General features: G+C 36.3%; 1 long non-coding RNA gene across 2 annotated transcripts in view; it reads left to right on the top strand.

Moving 5' to 3' along the window:
- LOC129047512 (uncharacterized) overlaps positions 1-9,848 on the top strand; it is an 82,412-nt gene extending 72,564 nt beyond the window's left edge. Inside the window, exons 3-5 of one of the 2 annotated variants that reach the window (XR_008509244.2) lie at positions 3,849-4,148; positions 5,878-6,052; positions 6,911-9,848. This is a non-coding gene — a long non-coding RNA (uncharacterized LOC129047512). The remainder of the gene's footprint in view (positions 1-3,848; positions 4,149-5,877; positions 6,053-6,910) is intronic. The other variant, XR_008509247.2, reaches the window with a different exon arrangement.
- The last annotated feature ends 3,230 nt before the right edge of the window (positions 9,849-13,078 follow it).

Raw genomic sequence — 13,078 nt, 5'->3', positions numbered from 1 at the left:
CTGAGAATGATGGTTTCCAGCTTCATCCATGTCCCTGCAAAGGAATGAATTCACTCTTTTTTATGGCTGCATAGTATTCCATGGTGCATATGTGCCACATTTTCTTTATCCAGTCTATCATTGATGGGCATTTGGGTTGGTTCCAAGTGTTTCTGTTGTGAATTGTGCTGCAATAAACATATGTGTGCATGTGTCTTTATAGTAGAATAATTTATAATCCTTTGGGTACATACCCAGTAATAGGATGGCTGGGTCAAATGATATTTCTGTTTCTAGATCATTGAGGAATAGCCACACTGTTTTCCACAATGGTTGAGCTAATTTATACTCCCACCAATAGTGTAAAAGCGTTCCTATTTCTCCACATCCTCTCCAGCATCTGTTGTTTCCTGACTTTTTAATGATTGCCATTCTAACTGATGTGAAATGATATCTCATTATAGTTTTGATTTGCTCTCTAATGACCAGTGATGATAAGCTTTTTTTCATATGTTTGTTGGCTGCATAACTGTCCTCTTGTGAGAAGTGTCTGTTCCTATCCTTTGTATACTTTTTGATGGGGTGGTTTGTTTTTTTCTTTTAAATTTGTTTAACATCCTTGTAGATTCTGGATATCAGCCCTTTGTCAGATGGATAGATTCCAAAATTTTTCTTCCATCCTGTAGGTTACCTGTTCACTCTGATGATAGTTTCTTTTGCTGTGCAGAAGCTCTTTAGTTTAACTAGATCCCATCTGTCAATTTTGGCTTTTGTTGCCATTGCTTTTGGTGTTTTAGTCATGAAGTCTTTGCCCATGCCTATGTCCTGAATGGTATTGCCTAGATTTTCTCCTAGGATTTTTATGGTTTTAGATTTTACATTTAAGTCTTTAACCCATCTTGAGTTAATTTTTGTATAAAATGTAAGGAAGGGGTCCAGTTTCAGTTTTCTCCATGTGGCTAGCCAGTTTTCCCAACACCATTTATTAAATGATTGTTTTTGTGAGGTTCGTCAGAGATTAAATGGTTGTAAATGTGTAGCATTATTTCTGAGGCCTCTGTTCTGTTCCATTGGTCTATATATCTGTTTTGGTACCAGTACCATGCTGTTTTGGTTACTGTAGCCTTGTAGATAGTTTCACATCAGGTAGTGTTATGCCTCCAGCTTTGTTCTATTGGCTTAGGATTGTCTTGGCTATATGGGCCTTTTTTGATTTCATATGAAATTTAAATTTAAAGTAGTTTTTTCTAACTCTGTGAAGAAAGTCAACAGTGGCTTGATGGGAATAGCATTGAATCTATAAATTACTTTGGGCAGTATGGCCATTTTCACAATAGCGATTCTTCCTATCAATGAGCATGAAATATTTTTCCATTTGTTTGTGTCCTCTCTTATCTCCTTGAGCAGAGATTTGGAGTTCTCCTTGAAGAGGTCCTTCACATGCCTTGTAAGTTGTATTTCTAGGTATTTTGTTCTCTTTGTAGCAATTGTGAATGGGAGTTCACTCATGATTTGGCTCTCTGATTGTCTGTTATTGGTGTATAGGAATGCTTGTGATTTTTGCACATTTATTTTGTATCTCAAGACTTTGCTGAAGTTGCTTATTAGCTTAAGGAGATTTTGGGCTGAGATGATGAGTTTTCTAAATATACAGTCATGTCATCTGCAAACAGAGACAATCTGACTTCCTCTCTTCCTATTTGACTACACTTTATTTCTTTCTCTTGCCTGATTGCCCTGGCTGGAACTTCCAATACTATGTTGAATAGGAGTGGTGAAACAGGGCATCCTTGTCTTGTGCCGGTTTTCAAAGGGAATGCTTCAAGTTTTTGTCCATTCAGTATGATATTGGCTGTGGGTTTGTCATAGGTAGCTCTTATTATTTTGAGATATGTTCCAGTTTAGAGAAGAACATAAATGACCTGATAAAACAACAGTTTTTAAAATAACCAACTGGGTACCTACATGTGGTTCCTTGATTAAGTTTCAATGAAGTGGCTCCCCATAGATCTTGGCTCCATCCTCGGGAATTTTCATTTGCCCTCTGACTTAACCTCACTTTTCTATAAGAAATGGCTCATGCTTTTAGCACAGCAGCTCTTCTGGCCTGCATCCTGCTTATAAAATTTTAAGGTTCCTTGTGATCTCTTTTCATTATAAACTGTCGCCTTTTTTTTTAGTCCAAGATGTTATAATTCCTTCAATAAGCTTTCTAGGTTTTTAAATTTATCATATTGTAATAAAACTCATTAGACAAGAAAACACATACAAACAAAAAATAGCACTCACATTCCCTTCAGAAGTAAGAGCTTCTGTACTTTAGACCTCCCGTCCAAGGCTACTGAGGTAAAATTTTTCTTAAAATTTTCAGATATTCTATTATTTGACCTAGCAGTCTTTCTTTCTAGCTGAAAATTTCTAAAGGTGACAAACTAAAGTTTTTTGAGCCTTAACAAAGGCATATACAGATGATCCTTGATCTGAAATTTACACAGAGATCAGTATGTACGGGCAATGGCCAAGATTTGTCCTTTGCTCTGAGGCTAATTCATACTTTGAAAGCTTTTTTTGTTTTCCACAGAGACTGAGAATAAGACAAAGTTTTATTTTTGAAGACAGAAAAGTATTGCATTTTTGTATTTTCTCTAAATTATCTTGAAAAATTGAGCACTTACTTTTTAGCCCTTCTGGCTACTCTTGTACTTTATCATCAACCGATATACAAATTTAATATTTATATTAAAAAAAGTTCACACTCTCAAATTTTTTTCTGGTAATATCTTTAGACAGAACAACAAGTTGGGGTAACCTTTCAATTTTTCATAATCCCTTTATTGATTATTTTATTAATTATATTGCTTTTATATAACTTGTGTCTCTTTCTTTCCAGCTCAAATAATATTCTCTGCATGCCTAACAATCTTCTCAAGGCATTTCCAGCTTCCATCCCCCATGATGTCCTAAAGTGTGTAATATATACGGGAAGATTTTTTCAAAAGCAACATCCCACTTAACATTAAAAAGTCTATTTCACTTCAATAGTTTTGAATAACAGATAACTTCCAAATTTGGTGGTTTACACAATAGCCATTTTATTCTGCAAGCTGGCAGGAGCACAGTCTGTAGGTTGCTTAATAGATTTAGCTTGAGGTCTCTTAAGTGAGTCAAGTTAGATGATGGTTGGGCCTGCCAGCTGGGTCTGGATATCTGGTGCCTGTGTACTTCTCCATGTGGCCTCTCCCTACATTGCATCTCCACTTTCAAGACCTTAACAAGTGGTTTCTCTCTCTAGCCGAATAACTTGGACTCTTACTTGGAAGCTTAGTTTTCCATGACAGTGAGAGTAGACTGTCAAATCTTAATAACTGTGCTCAGTAGCCCAAGACCGCACTTTGTCCACATTCCGCTGATCAAAGCAGTCACAGGCTCAGCTCAGATTCAAAGAGCATCTCCACTCTTGATTGTAGGTAGTGCATGCCACATAGAGAGTAGTAGATAGGTTTCACACTATCTTTGGAAACTACCGTGTGTGTGTGTGTGTGTGTGCGCGTATGTATGTATTCTTTTATCGTTTAAACTAAATTAAGTTGTTGGAAACCAGGCTTGTAAACTTTTTCTTATTTTTCTTTCCATTTTAAGGAATAAAGCATGCAGGTTTACCCATTCCCTGGCTCCCCAAAAATGAAATGGCTACTAGAGATGAAGCAAGATGCTGTATAAACTAGAATGTTGCTTGTCAGTTTGCAAAGTTTATCACTTTCAGGAGATCACTTCTGTTAATCTAGTTGGAACACCAAATTGGCATTTTATGATTGAGACAACACTGGAGTTCATAGCAGAATTTGTAATATATTTTATCTCTGATTTAGGAGAGGAGCATGGACTGGATGAATGACAGAATAAAGACTGCCTTGAACAGATGAAACTCAAACTCTGAAAAGAAGCCAGATCACTCAATATCACTAGTGATATAAAAATTGCAGTGCTGGCATTTGGAGGATGTAGAGTCTCAGAATAATCCACATCTTTCTACATGCAGCCTAAGACCCTGACCCCTCACCTTGACAGTCACACACGTTTGACATTGAATATGTCCAGTATATGGGCATGTGCTGCCTAACAATGTTTCAGTCAATGATGGACCACATATACAATGGTGCAACCATAAGGTTATACTATGATATCTTTTTATTTTCTATGTTTAGAGATAAAAATACTTGTATTACATTGTATTATAACTGTTTACCATATTCAGTACAATAACATGATGTTCAGGCTTGTAGCCTAAGAGCAACAGGTGATACTATATAGCTTAGGCGTGTGGTAGGCTATTCCATCTAGGCTTGAAAGTACACTCTGATGTACAGTGTGTAAATACACTTTGATATTTGTACAACGATGAAATCACCTAATGACACATTTCTCAGACAGTATTGCCATTGTTGAGAAACACATGCTTGTATTGCTAAACTTTTAATGTTGTATAAATGGAGCAATATGTAATTATAATTAATTACAAATGATAACTAAGGTTGTTATAAATTGGTAAACTGTTTAGTTTAGAAAAAAAAATCTGGCAGTAAAATTTAATGTTCACTTACTCCATCTTTCTTACTGATATTAAATACTATTTTGTTTCCCTTTGAAAAGTTATATTTGCATTATTTTGTGAAAGCTTTGAAAAAAAGTGAACAAACTGTTGAAAGAGCTCTTATTTCTTTTCTATGCCTCTTACAAGAAAGAAGTTCAAGTTTTCCTAAGGTATTATTATGGCTAATACATTTTTAGCCATGATAATATCTGACATACAAATGTTACTCACATAATATTGTCATATTATGTATTATTACTCAACTGCTGGTTTCAATAGAAAGCATACTACATGTTCTCAGAATTTGAGGTGATGCCCAGAATTAGAAATTTGATGCAACCACATATGAAAATTATGCACAATAACTGCCAACTTCAGTTTATTGTAACATCTTTTGAAACTTGCTGAATTATTGAGTCAAATACTCTCTTCAGCATCTCCCCTCTATGGTGAAAATACCTGTACAATAATTTTATATGTAGGCAATGTTCCATATATGTTACTGTTTTTAAGCTAAAAGTATGTGAATTGTAGAAATTGAGCAAAATATGTATTTTAATGTAATCTCCACTTGGGTAATTATCTTGTAAATAGTTTGCATGCTTTTCAGTTCTTCTCCTTTACCATGGCTGCATATCTCTATGGGTCCTAGTAGACATGGAAACTCACTCATTAGAATTCCTGCAATCTGTTAGTGTTATTCTTACTGAGAGAAATTTATAGTCTTTGCATGGAGTTGATCCCTGAATAAGTGAAATCTCTTTAGATCAGGCTAGATACACTTTAGAAAAGTAATCATTCTGTACTTTTCAAGTAACTACATCTGATTGAATAGATAAATTGAGCTTTACAGACATATTTTTCTGAACTCTAATGTGCAATAGTGCAGCCTAATAGTAAATCTTGGAATATCATACCAGAAAATAGGCTTCTGAGCAACTAAAAGGCAAATGGCAACTTTTGCACTCAAAGATGAACAGATTGTGAATAATTTAAGGAGAGACTTAAAATATTCCAAACCTACTATTCCAAAATAGTAGGAATAAGTCACAACACATTGTGGATTGATGGTGGGAAGCGGGGCTGGCATGAACTTGTACGCCAAAGTTCAAAGAGTTTTATAGTTAACAAAGCAAATTTAACCCAGATAGCTGCCTGAATCATTAAAATTATGGAGTGATATTCATAACTCCTTAGTCTTATGGAAGGTCAGTATATTTCCAAATGTGCTGACAAATACCCATAGCTTATGATTTCATGTTTCTTTCTGGTTGCAAATCCTATTGCTACTAAATGTTCTCTTTTAGCCACTGCTGCCATGTCATGTTTCCCTGCCCGACATTAACTCAAATATGGAATACAAAAATGTTCCTTTGGTGTGCCTTGTAAACCAATTAAATAATATAGTTGTATTTAGATAGCAGAAGATGCTCAAGATTTATGGAAAACACTGCTAACATTGCAATACAAATGGCAGATAAGGTAAAGCTAAATGTTTGACTTTTTAAAGTTTCCTTTGTTTAGCTAACTTGAATAATTCTACCATATTCCACTATAATGTTTTATACCAATTATGATATACTTCATATCTATCCCTTTTATATCTTCTCCCAACACTGGATATTTCTAAACAATTTACATAGATTAAATGGAGAGAGATAGCCTCAGAAATGGGTAAAAGCCTGTGAACTTCCTTACTCACAGGGGGATGGTATCCCTGGGGAAAGAGTTGTGGTGGCATTCTTTGTTGAAACAAAGATTAATTGCTTTTACTTCTTTAACATGTTAAAATGTCGAATATAATTGAATTGAGAACATACATGTAAAAAAATGCTAAAAATTTACCATGATCCAACAAATGATACATAACAACTGTTTTTAGTGTATTTCTTCTTAATCATTTGACATTTAATGTATGACTATACATCCAGAGGTAATCTCATCAGACATTATGCCATATTTCTGTGTAGTGATTCTCATGTGCAGATTTGACACTACTGAGGGCAAGATTTATATATTAATGTAGAAAATATTGATTAATAGTATTTATTGAATCTATATGCAAGAGAATATAAAAGGGAAGATGAAAGATGTTTGCTCACAATGGATGTTTTATTAGTATTCATACTTATCGAGTAAAATCCAGTAATTCAGGTGATTAATTACCAGGTTTAGAATTAATGAATAATCACTGATATTTCATGCTATTAAATAGCACTTATATTGTACCTTTTGTTGATTTAAAGTAGGTTTCTAATATTGATGTTTGCTACGTGCAACTATATTAATTATTTTTGTCTGGTGTTATAATAAAAATGTATTTGTTGTTTGTTTTTCAAGTGATCAGACACATGAAAATATGTCATCTGCAGTGTATGAATAAGAAAATGGCTCAAGAAAAACATGCCATTTTGCAGGAAAAATAGCTCAACAAACTCTCAACAAAGAACAGAAGGGAACTCCTTCAACTGAAAAATATCTATAAAGAGCTACAACTAGTATCATATTCAATGGTGAAAAACTACATGATTTTTCCTTACAATTAGGAATATGGCAAGAATGTCCTCTGTTACTCAGAGTGGTACATTAAATTCTAGCCAGTGCAGTTGAGCAAACCTGCAAGATAAAGAGATAAAGGACATCTGGTTTAAAAATGTTTTATTCACAGGTAATATGAACCTGTATCTAGAAAATTTTAAGGATTTCGTGAAACAATTTATGAAAACTAATAAGCTCATCAATGACTCTGAGTAAAGATCAATATATAAACATCAAATGTATTTCTACATACTAGTAATAATCCAAAAATGAAATTAACAAACCAAGCATATACATATAGCACCAAAAAAACCTGCTTAGAAATACACTTAACAACAACAACAACAAAAAATGCAAAAGGTATATACAGAAAACTACAAAACTTTCCTGGGAGAAATTTGAACAGATTTAATTAATGGAGAACATTATGTTCATGCATTTGAAAGCTAACTAGTTTTAAGATGGCAATTCCTGATCTATTGATTTAATGCATTCTCTATCGAAGCCTGACTAGAATTTTTCGCAAAATGACAAGCGAATTCTAAAATATATATGAAAAAACAAGACACAGAAAAGTACAAAGGCTTTTTTAAAAAGTTAGAGAACTTACATTACCTGATTTCAACAGTTAGTATGAAAAGGAATAGTATTAGCCAAAAACTCAGAGTTAAGTGGCTCCTAGGGCCCATCTCTAAAAAAAACAAGCAGAAAGTGTCAGAATCAACTCATTGGCACTCTGGAAAACAGTCAGAGGTTGACAGGAACTGACTAAATGTTAACCACGGAAAAAACAACTTAAAAATGTCGAGAACTTGGTAGCATTGTTACTTGTTCTTGTGCCACCTCACTTCCCTGACCACCCGCCGTCTTGAAGGTGGCAGCTCATGTTCTCAGTGAGACCCTGGTCCCTGGCTCCAGAGGGAACAAAGCAGACCTTCTATGTGAAGAACTGTGTTTGTCTCTTTTAACCTGTCTGAAGACATCCTGAGGAACTGAGGCAAGGTGTTTGCTTTGTTTCAACTAAACTGAAACTCTCTCAGGAAGAAAAGAAGTTATTCAGAGGGCAGGCCTTGAAAACAATGAAAGGTAAATGGACAGCCCCTCTGCCATCTGGGACAGAAAATTACAGTGAAGCAAACAATCAAAATGTGGAAGCCTGAAAGGAGGCTCTGAGAAGAGGGGTTCTTTGACGAAGTAGGGCATGGAAAATCTCCTGTATTCTGGGGAATGTATAGTGGGAAATTTAAAAGCCAGGTACTCGGCCAGGTACGATGGCTTACGTCTGTAATCCAGCACTTTGGGAGGCCAAGGTGGGCAAATCATGAGGTCAGGAGTTCTAGACCAGCCTGGTCAATATGGTGAAACCTCATCTCTACAAAAAAATACAAAAATTACCCGGGTGTGGTGGTGAGCACCTGCAGTTCCAGCTACTCAGGAGGCTGAGGCGGGATAATAGCTTGAACCCGGGGGGCAGCGGTTGCGGTGGGCCGAGATCGCGCCACTGCACTCCAGCCTGGGCAGCAGAGTGAGACTGCATCCCAAAAAAAAAAAAAAAAAAAAAAAGCCATATGCTTGCTTAGAGTAGGACACATGTTCAAATGTGTTCAGAAAGGCCGGAGAAGACCTAAAATTTTCGCCTCTGGCTGATCTTCAGGCTTAATAAGCAAAGTGTGAAGGCTAATACAGTGTGGTAAACAGCCTACCTAATTGCCAAAGGAGTGCCAACACAGATTGCCAACACATGCCAATCTGCAAAGACAAGAAGAGTATGTGTTTTCTCATTTTACTCTTTTTTAATTTTTCTGTCTTTGTTTGTTTGTTTAGTTCGTTTTTCTTTTTCTTTCTGCTTTAGACATTTAAGAAAATCTGTCAACATGACAACCTGTATGTGCTGCAGAGCTTTCTTTTGTTCTGGGCTCTACTCAAAACCAGCTATTTCTACAGCCAATCAGTAAATGGACCATAGTAGTAGACCCAAATGAGAAATTTGTTTCTGTTAGAGTAGGTAGCTAGGCAGACATGAGTGGGGCAGGAGAGACTCGCCTCCAAGGAATGTCAGGCAACCATGAGGTGTGATCAGGTGGTTGTTAAATTGTATCTCTAAAATGATAATCAGCCGGTGCCAGGAAAGGCAATCTCTCAGTAGATAGAAAACATTTGAAGCTGGTGACCAGCAGCTTCTCAATACGATCTCAGGAGCTGGGCGAGCAGCTTCAAGCATGCACACTAAGAGGAAAAATGGCAGAGTTTAACAGATAAGGGACCTTAACAGATAAGGAACACTCGCCTGGTAAAGGAAAAACACCTCAAGTGAACATGTGCACAATTTCGGTAAACACACTGTGCATGTGACCCCTCCCAAGTGCTGGCAGGCCACTGCCCATGTAAATAGCCCATGCCAAGGGGTGAATCAGAGGAGAAGTAGCACAACCCTGGAAGCATGTCAATGTATAAGACCCCCAGTCGAAGGTCAAACCAAGCACTGGATCTCTCAAGTCACCCTATTGGCCCTCTTCCAAGTATACTTTAGTTTTTTCATCTTGCTCTAAAACTTGTCATACATTTCACTCCTGCTCTACAACTGGCCTCAGTGTCTTACCCTGCCTTATGCTCCTTGGCTGAAGTCTTTCTTTCGATGAGGCAAAAATCAAGTTGGGGCCGACCTGTATGAATTCACCACTGCTAACACTGCCTTCAAAATTCTAAGAGGCTCAATAAGAATTAAGCTTCATTTCGTGTGTGGCAGCAGGAGCCAGATACAACAAACTTGTTCTTTGCCTCGGACAGGATAACTTCACATGCTCATGCCACTGTAACCTTAGAAATTTCTCTGGGGTGAAAGGCCACTGAATCTTTGTGGGATTTATTTCCCACCTTCTGACACACAAATGTCTATTCAAGTGTGTAGTTTTCTACTTCCTGATCACTAACAATCAACATAATATCATCAATTTAATGAACCAGTGTGATGTCTCATGGAAGGGAAAGGGGATCAAGGTCCCTGCTGACTAAATTATAACATATCTTATCTAGAAAGCTAAGATACTTCTGACATGACGGTGAAGGTATTTTGCTCTCCTTGCCAGCTGAAAGTAAACTGCTCTGGTGTTCTTCATTAACAGGTACAGAACAAATAGCTGTCAACCTGAAATAATCAAAAGGGTCAGAATCCAGTTTTGAATAGTTTATTCAAATGAAAATCTAGGAATAGCCATCCAGAGATCACAGACTCCAAAGAAATGGAGTCAGTTCTCAGACATTAAAAGTTATAGTCTTGCTTATATAGTCAGGAAATCAAGTTTAGTAGGATTGTAACTCTTTATTCAAGGCTGGTTTATGAGTTACAACGATTTAATTAGTTATAGTTTGCTTTCTTTTCCATACAGTTTGTTTTTCCATTCCAATTTAAAAGAGTATGTTTAGCATTCCATCTAATAAATTGTGATAATCATGAATTGTTTTTTGTGAGAAAGGTAAGAGGGAAATTAATCTATAATGAAGATCAACAGTAAAGAGAGACATAGTCTTCCTTGGTGATCTTTAGTCATTTACAACATTTTATAAAACCGTGTAGGTAAGGAAAAAGTCTAATCTATAAAGAAAAACATAGGTTATAGATAGCTGCCTATGTTACAGCTGCCTGATGTGAGTCTCCCCTAATCATATTTCCCCAAGGCTGAAAATATTTTAAAGTTTCAGCAGCTTAAATTTTGAATTACTTATTTCCACACAGCATTTGCCCGATCAATAGCAGCATACAAGGTAACAGGAGATGTGTTAATTTGCTCAAGTAATGAAAGCACATCTGCAAAAGCAACTGCAATTTGAACATTTACAATAATCCACTGTCCCCTTCTCCAAGATCCATTTATTTTCTGTGTATGCCAAATACATGACTTGAATAAGGCTCTATGGAAATCACCATGCCTGCATCTTTCAAGTCTGTGATGGTGGCACTAATCTTTGCAATACCTCCAGAAATGTATTATTGCTTTCAGTTTATTATATGTTGGGGTAGAGGCAATTATATTGGCTTACACTTAAACTTTTCTACCATAATAGCTCTCAATATACAGGTCAGGGAACCAATGTGTGGATTCTGCCAGTTGCTGAGTATGTCTATTCCAATTTTACATTCTAGAACTGGAAAAATAACATTGAATGGGTTCATGGATACATTGGTCCACTGTGAGATCTGAGCAAAAATTCCATAATCGCCATAATTTCTCAACTCTGGTAGACTACACTAACACTTTGGGTCTTCAGGAAAGAGTGTGTCATTTCAGATCCAGTCTCCAGTAATCTCCAAAATGTTTCATTATTTCCCCTTTTCCATTGCATCATTACCCTAGTAAACATCCATAGGTCCATTTGGAAAAGAATGGTAAAAAAACAAGCAGTACATATTTTTTGTGGTGTAGAAGTGTCCTGAAAATTGGTTCATATTTTAGAATTGATTGACAGGTCATGAATATCTTTTTTGGTAATTCAAATTAGACCTCTATTCACTAAACCTAGAAGTTTCCCTCTTATACAGGTCAAATAAGACTTTAATAGACTGCCCATCTATTCGTTTTCTAAGTACACTGTGATTAGCCCATACATACCATAAGTCACTGCAAGTCAAAGTTTTCTGATTACTCCTCAGGTTCCACTAACCTGAGGTCCATTAACTAGGTCCATTAACCATGCCCACCTTGTCTTTGGCAATTAACTGCGGTCATGGGGCCACAGCTGCCCTGGGCTGTCATTATTTCCATTGCTCCTTGAGGTAACAATTTGACAACAGAAGTATCTACTTTAATTTCTGACCTACAAATAAGAACATTCAAGGCTTCCCTTACAAATTTATTTCTCACAGTCTAGGTGAAAGGTGTGTCATAGGTGTGTTCCAGGGTAATTGAACAAATCGGTATGATAAATCCATTATAAAATTGCAATATCTCTACTCTCTCCCTTCTTGTACATTATACCAAATTACTTTTAGGATTTTAATTTCCTTTAGTGTAGAACATGTTTGCTTTTTCAACCCCTCAAGGTAAAACATGAAATCTAGAATCTCTGCTTAGGGTCTCATATCAATAAATTCAGCCTGACTTAACTTTATACTCTTTCCTCCTTGAATCGACATTCTTAAGATTCATTCCCAAACATATTTCTCAGATCTTATTCTGTGTACATTTTAAAAAATATTTAGTTATTTGGGTGGGTAGTGTATTTCCTCATGGATCTCACTTTGTACCTTACTCTTTGGGGCCTGCTGAGACTTGAGTTAGTTTTACATCTAAAATCACAGAGAGGTGTTAGAAACACGTACTGAGAAAGACCAGCAGTGGCTGATAAGGCAACTACCTTGTGGGATGGGCTAACCCACTCAAGCAAGGAAAGAATGGCTGCTTTTACTGGCAAAAACACTTAGCAGAGTTCATGAGTCCAGTGTTCCCACCTTCATTAGGATCTTCCCACATCTCCTATTTCAATTTCCATAATCCCATTCCTTCTCAATCAATGCCTCCACTTTAACAGAATCTACCTTGTGGGGTTAGGATAGGAATTCAATTTATGTTATAATTCAGCTATTCACCAAATGAAACTATTGTTTTCAGAAATGTCTATGATACAGTTAGTTACATGTGATAAAGGTTCTTGTTGCATTTTATTTTGTGTTTGGGCAAGTAGAGAATATTCTAGGTCATTAATACAGAGTTTAATTTGGAAATATGAAGCCCTGAACATACTTTTAATTACATGCTTTCTCGAGCAAAGTTAGGGGCAGCCAGCCAAACTCATACTCCTTCATTTGACAAAATGTTCTAAGCTAGTAAATACATGGTATTGCAGAAACTTGCCTTCTAGAGGTAATTGATTAGGACTATCCAACAGAAATATTTCATATATTATTGTCACATTATGTCACATGTGATAGAGTCTGGAGATAGAGTCAATAGTGCCTTTAAATCTAATTAGATT

This window comes from Pongo abelii, chromosome 7 (genome assembly GCF_028885655.2).
Source record: "Pongo abelii isolate AG06213 chromosome 7, NHGRI_mPonAbe1-v2.0_pri, whole genome shotgun sequence".
Taxonomy (NCBI): Eukaryota; Metazoa; Chordata; class Mammalia; order Primates; family Hominidae; genus Pongo; species Pongo abelii.
The sequence above is the reverse complement of the archived record's forward strand: the minus strand, read 5'-3'. Positions and strand labels throughout refer to the sequence as shown.